The sequence below is a fragment of the Anthonomus grandis genome, chromosome 5 (genome assembly GCF_022605725.1).
Source record: "Anthonomus grandis grandis chromosome 5, icAntGran1.3, whole genome shotgun sequence".
Lineage (NCBI taxonomy): Eukaryota > Metazoa > Arthropoda > Insecta > Coleoptera > Curculionidae > Anthonomus > Anthonomus grandis.
Genome location: NC_065550.1, coordinates 8,144,692 through 8,151,923, shown reverse-complemented (window position 1 = coordinate 8,151,923; position 7,232 = coordinate 8,144,692). Strand labels below are relative to the sequence as shown.

General features: G+C 34.7%; 1 protein-coding gene across 1 annotated transcript in view; it reads left to right on the top strand.

Annotated features, from left to right (window-relative positions):
- LOC126736801 (V-type proton ATPase subunit G-like) overlaps positions 1-7,232 on the top strand; it is a 50,216-nt gene that overhangs the window by 34,822 nt on the left and 8,162 nt on the right. The gene's annotated exons all lie outside the window — the stretch shown is intronic.

The following is a 7,232-nucleotide window of genomic DNA, read 5'->3' as shown; positions in this document are numbered from 1 at the left end:
TTTAAACTTCACTATAATGTAACTTGGAAACAAAAGAACTTCGGACTAGACTGAAAGACATATGCTAAGATTTTATACGGATCTTTTAGGACCTATCGAATCAAAAGCAAATTACAGTGGATCTTGTTTCACTTTTCATTTTTGAATAGCAACGGAAAATTGGGGCGCTTTTCGCAGTTTTTAAAGTTTTACCGTACCCTAAAAAGTCAATACCTAAAAACTCTGTGAATTTTCTCTACACCATTTGGCTTTAAAATAACTTCAAATTCAAATCAGGAATCAGCCCTTTTTACGCTATATTAACCTTACTATTTTATCCTATTCTGGCGAATGCGATCTAATAACATAAGAGCTTATTATTAATGCTGCTTAATAGCACATGCATCCAATAGAATCAGTTGTATTGTAAAACTAGAAAGCCTTTTAACAACAAAAATTTTAACCGTTCTGAAGGACAAATTAATTACGACATAGAGGAGGGCATTAATTAAACGAACACTTTCATTATCTATGTCAAAATAATGGTGTGTAGATATTGTTATTTAGTTTCATTAGGTAAATTATTTCACTTTATTATAAAAGTAAATTATAGTTAAATTATATTGAAATATAAGAATATATATGAAAAGAACCATGAATATTAGAAGTTTATGTAAACTTTCTTCTTAGAGGCCTCCGATTTGAGCTGCAATACTATATTTTTTTCATCATTAACTTAATCAAAAATAAAATAAAATCAGAAAATAACTTACGAAAAATTAATAAAATATAAGAAATAAAAAAAAATAAAATGAAAGCATAAGTTCCATAGATTTTAGCCTGCTATGCAAAGACTACTATGCATTTATGACACTCATACTTTTTTTGTTTAATTTTTAATTTAAACCAAAATGTTCAGAAGAACCATACGTTTTAAATGTGATGAACCCAAATAAGTGATTAAGGTAAAACTCACTTATTTGGGCAGAAGCAACATACCACGAGCTGAATGGCCCCGGGAAAAGAGGAAAAATGGGAGAATTGACACAGTTTAAAAAAAAAACTGATCAAGAGATGACAAAGGATGAGGTTCGAAAGACCAAGGCTACATAGAAGTCAAAAGGACCGTGATTAGAGAACATTTTATCCAACACAACAAAAGGGAAGATGCCTTAGAGGCTCCCAAAACATTGGCAACCACTTCCCAAAAACAGAAGCCGACTAGAAGAACACCACAAAGGCTTAAATTAACACTTAAAGGCAAAAGATGAGCAAAAACAATTCAAAAGAGAAACTAGGCCAGTAAGGTCTGACAAAGCAAGGTAGCAGCAGGTTGCTGCGAAAAAATCACCATGTTGCCAAAAGACTATACAAAAAAACACCAAGACAAAGGTAGGCTAAAAGGTTCATAAAAATCTACATGTCCCAATTTCCCACAGAATTTTTAAACCACAACCATAAGGTAATAAAGATAATAGTCACTGCCAACTAAACAAACATATGATAAACTTTAAAAATTACAGACAGTATAACGTTGGCCGGCTCTGTCAGGAGGGGAAATAAACCTCTATACATATATGGTATCAATGTGAGGCATTATGCATATATGAACTGATGGAGTTTGCGATTTAGATACTTCTTCTTAGGGCGTCTTCATCCATGAAGGTTGACAACAATCTCGGCGAGGATCTGACGGTCCTGGGCACTCCGAAGCAGAGAGTGAGCATTTATACTCTCTGTCCAGTCTCTAATGTTTTTCAACTAAAAATACTTCTTCCTACAAATGCTTCTCTTGCCCTTAATCTTCTCTTCCATTATTCATTTTAAGAGTTCATATTTACTTTCACGCATAATATGACTCAGATCGGCTGTCTTCTTCTATCTTCTTTGTTTTTTGACTACGTCTATCAATTCTCTCTCGAACTGCGCTCGCCATAGCACCTCCTCGGTTGTGACATGCGCCGTCCAAGATGTGTTGAGAAGTCTACGAAGTATCCACGTCTCAAGGGTATCTATTCTGTTAACGGCTCTAACCTTCAAGGTCCATGCTTTATAGCCATACAAAAAACTGAGTATATATAACACTTCACAAGACGATACTACTCCTAAAGAGATGCGAAATTCGGCTAGTGACAGGTCTCTTAACCCGACACTGGCACTTAAGAAGCCATCTCCATACCATCGGTATTGCGAATAACCCGGAATGCCAGTGGTGCTGGGAGGAGGATGAAACCCTTGACCATGTGGTCGGGGAGTGCCCAGCACTCCCCGACCGCGCGTCAGGTTCAAATACTTGTGTAACATCTTCAGTGCACCGAGTGACTTTAAGTCCTTCAGACTACTCTACGTATAAGGCCATTGGGCTCTGGTAACCCCCGGTGAGGCATGACGGGTCCATTAGATGACCTATATGCACAACTGCCTCTGGCAGCCCACTGTTTTGCCAATTTCAATTTCAACCTTAAATGTCATTCAACAATTTTTCAACATTTCAACAACCTTTCACAGACTCGAGGGATCAGAAAAACTTTACGGGCCGCAAGCTGGCTGTGTGCTGCCAAGTCACATTCTGGAGAGAGCGTGGTACCGAAAAAAAGCTCCACCTTTAATGTGAGATGGCGATGGATACAGGATCAAGTCATACCATATTGAAGCCGAACATGTAGAATCATATAGTCCTATTAATCCTTATTATAGAATTTTACCACCACAATATTTATTTCTGATGCGGATAGAAAAAAGAGCCCGATCATTGGACTACATGAAGCTTAAGTCATGTCAGATTAGAATTAGATGTTTTAAATACCCAGGTGTTTAATCGAATATTGACGACGAGAACTGAAAGTCTTTATGTAACATCTACATGAAGATAATGAACATGCTAGAGTCGTTCAGTTATCTAGGGATATTACTATACCAGCTAATTCAAATGCTGTGGGTAATCCCAAAATTAGAGAAAAAAAAAGAAACTGTTTTGATTGAAGCCATCCACTTGGAAAGCAACAGGAAAGTAAAAGTAAAAATAATAAAAATGCATTCAAAAGATAAGGAAAAGACTTCATTCTTGACTGGAACAAGAGTTTGGAAAAAGCTAGTTTAGTAAGTTGCGGTCTAAGCAAACAAGGTTATTCACATTATACGACACGGAATAATTTATCTCAACTATAGGGTAAAAAAAAATTAAATATGGGAATATCAGAGGCTCTCCTCGAAAGAATATCTCCGGCTCATTTACCCTTGATAACGGTCGGAGATACTTACCGACCGAAATGTCGTATTGTACGAAAACAAAGACAATATCAGTTCGACTACCTATTTCTACATTACCACTTTCAAAAACATAGAGGTTATGTCATCAAAGTGCAAAAACATATCATATTATGTTTTTTTAAATTAAACATCCTGATATATTATTTGATTTTTGGATTCTACATCGTAAATAAAGGTTTATCCAGCCCAAACATTAAAGTTTTCAAAATATTTTATGTTTTGTGGGTTTTTTCTTTTTTTACCATATTAGCACTCAAAAACGCTAAATTGTTAAATTTTACATTTCATTTGTAAAAAAGCTACTATTTTATACAGGACGTCTAAAAATTAGGTTTAGATTATTGTAGTTTTTACAAGGCAATAAGTTGCTTAATTTAAATGGAACACTCTGTATTTTATATCACTAATAAATGTGACAACGATTTCTTTTTCGAATTTAATCAGGTGGTATACCTAAACTTTCACATTTTTATGAAAACTACATTTTTTAAAATACTTGTTGCACACTAAGTAGGCATTGACAGGTGGCCATATATATGAGAATACATAAATAATTTGTTTGTCAGGTACTTAGATGTTTTTTTTTTAAAGTTCTCGTTTAATAATTGAAGCTTTTAATAGTTTTGTTGCTGAAATTACTTTATTGAATATGAAAGTTTACCCTAGAGAAGAACGAATCGACATTTATTCATGGTGAATGCCTCCAAAATAGCTTACTGGCATATCGCGTCTACGCTGAAAGGTTTCCCAATAGAAATCATCCATGTAAGGTCGCTTTTGAAAGACTGTTGACTCAATTTGACGAAAATGGAAGAGTTAGGTACAAGACGATTCCTAAAAAAAATTGTAGAAAATCATAACATTTATTTTTAGGGTAGTAAATCGAAATCACTTTCATCCTTATAAAATTCATGGTCTCCAAGAACTTTCGGGAAATGACTTTAATAGAAGAATTGAAGTTTCTATGTGGGTCTTGGGTAAAGTTGCAGATAATAATGATTTTTTTAGTAATGTTCTATTTACCAGTGAATGCATTTTTCACAATAATGGCTTTCATCATTACTATGATTCCAATCCGCATGCGTTTAGAGTAGTGTAGAATCAACATAAATAGTCTGTTACTGTATGGTGAGGACTAATGGGGTGGCTTTGTAATTGGAAATTTTTTTATGCATTTTTAAATGGAACAAGATTTTCGAGTTTTTTTTTCCAGATTTTCCAGTATTATTGGAGTAATATTCCTCTACGCTTTCAAAGAACTATGTGACTTCCAGATGGATGGAGCAGCACCACATTTCTACTTGTCCCCAAGATCCCCGGATTTTTTCTTATGGGGATATGTGAAAGATTTTGTTTTTGGTACCTCCGACAATACCAGAAAATATGAAAGAGCAGATTTTCCAACTATTACTCCACAAATGCTGTCAAAAGTCGCTGTAAATTTTGAAAAGAGAAGACATCAATGTTTGCAATTAGATGGTCTTCATTTTGAGCATATTTTCTAATTGTTATTTTGTATTTTTCTTAAGTTTAATGTATTATTATGATCAGTTGAAACTAGATACATTGTTAATACAGTCTTAAATTTTAGCTATCGCTAATCTATTGTGTTATATGTGGTAATCAATTATAGTCGGGTTGTTGGGAAAAGACACTTATAATCCATCCCTATTAGCGGTGTGGAACTGTCAGCGGCGATGTCGAAGTCATCGAGTGACAATCATCGCGGCCGGTGCTTCTCTAAAGTATATAAATTTTTTTGATGACCGGTCTGCGTTTTATGTAAAATACAGTGCATTTTTTATTGGTTATTCAAATTTATACGGAGTAAAGGATATGTTATAATTTATTGGTGTTTTAATTTGCCTTTACTAAAAAACCAAAAATAATACGTAATCAGGAATCTCCTGTACACGGGTGTTTAATTTAAACTTAGCTTGTCATTGTACCTCAAAAACTAAGGAATTTTTTATTGAAATTGTCTTAGTATTTTCACAAAACATAAAATATTTCAAAAACTTGCTAAACATTAATGTTAAATATAAAATCTTAATAAAACCTACGTTATATACTTGGACTAATCAACATGGGTGTTCCATTTAAAATTTGATATGTTTCTGCACGTTGAAACACCCTGTGTCAAGAAAATAATTTTAAAAGATTCAAAAAGATTAGAACGCCTCTGATAATCACAATTACATGAAAATTATTTTTCTTTTTTTTATCTTGTAGTTTAGCCATAATATTCCGCGTCGTATATCGTGAATAACTCTGTATATCCAGAGTCTATAAAAGAGGTAATTAGAATTTCATCCTGATTTTTAAGAAGCGGTTATGAATTTGTCCACTCAATTGATAAATTAAAAATGACTAAGCGGAATTTCACAAATATTGTTGAGGAAATCTCGCAGGTGTCGGTTGTGGTTGAGGTATTTCCTGGAGAGGAATCCCTTCTCTATCTTCCTCTTCCTGTTTCTCAAACTAGGGGTCTCGCATCATCTTTCACCCAATGTGATTCTTTCGATTGTATCTGTTAATCCAGGTTCCTTTTGTTTGTTTCGGCCTGCTTCAACTCATCTTACTCAATCAACATTTCATACAGCACCAACTTTTCGTGACCACACTTTCACCCATTTAAGACAATTTATTTTACGACCGTTGCTTCACATGATCCAGTTAAATACCGTGTTGATATTATTTCATAGCAAATAACTATTCCTTTCCTGAACGGTTTAATTCCACGTTGAGGCAGAATGTACCCTTGTTCTCTTCGTCTAGTGCTAATTATGTCACTTTTTTACGCACCACTGAAGCAGGTTTCGATGATCTGTTAAAAGTTTCTCAGCGAATTCAAAATGGAATTTAAATTTTAATGGTTCTGGTAGTGTTACCAATTGTATTGAGCGTGTGGAGGAGCTGTGTCTTGCTTGCGGAATTGCTTATGACTTGTCGGTGATCTTTATTACGCAAGTACGAAACTTTTTCCGGAAGATATATGAATCGAAGGAAATGCAGCTTCGCATTTTACGCCGAGACTTGCTTTCCTCATTGCAGAATCAACTTGCACTTCACAATTTCATTAAAATAACAGAGCTGGAACTTGCAGCACAAGAGATTGAAAACATCAAATTGCGAACCTAATGAATGAAACCCGCTCCAGTAAACCCTAATACTATTGCCGACCCTGAACTGATATATCAGCGACCAAGAATCTGTCGCTTGCACAATATGAATTTCCCTTCGCATTCTCAGAATTCTTGCGATCCGGTGGTTTGTTGGTATTGTCGTGGTACTGGCCATCTGAGTAGTATTTATTCACAACCTTTTCATCGACATTGTTTCCGTTGTAGTCGAGAAAATATAACTGGCTATTAATGCCCAAACTATAGTAAGTCAGAAACCCAAGGTCGAACTATTAGTTGGTAGAAAAATCAGTTCGATTCCTAAAGTTTCGACCATTAACCCAGGATCCCCTGTTCTAGATTATGTTTTCACGCAATACTATGGTGATGACCGTCCTCATCTGGAAGTTTCGATATTTGAAAGTTATTGGTTTATTGGATTCTATAGCGATGATAACGAATGTTAGCTGCCATTGGTTTAAGCATATGAAATACCTTAAAAAGATTAAATATATAATTGTTATCATCCCCTTTTTCTCAAAATTGTGATTTGCAATGTTTTGGTAGTAAAAAATTTGAATTGTTCGCTGGTATTGGGTACTAATTTTTGGAAAAACATTCCGTATCCGAATTTGCACAAGAGTTTTTGGTATTTTTGTGCGCCATCTTGGGAAATTTCTATTATTGAAGCTATTATCCCCTAGAAAACCTTAACCCCAGCACAGCGATTAGCCTTGGATAAATAAATTGACTTCGAAATACTTTTTTTAATTAATTTAAGACTCTTTAATTATTTTTCTTAACATCAGATCAATACTAGTAACCCCATTCGCTTATAGATATTCACCAGCCGCTCTCAAG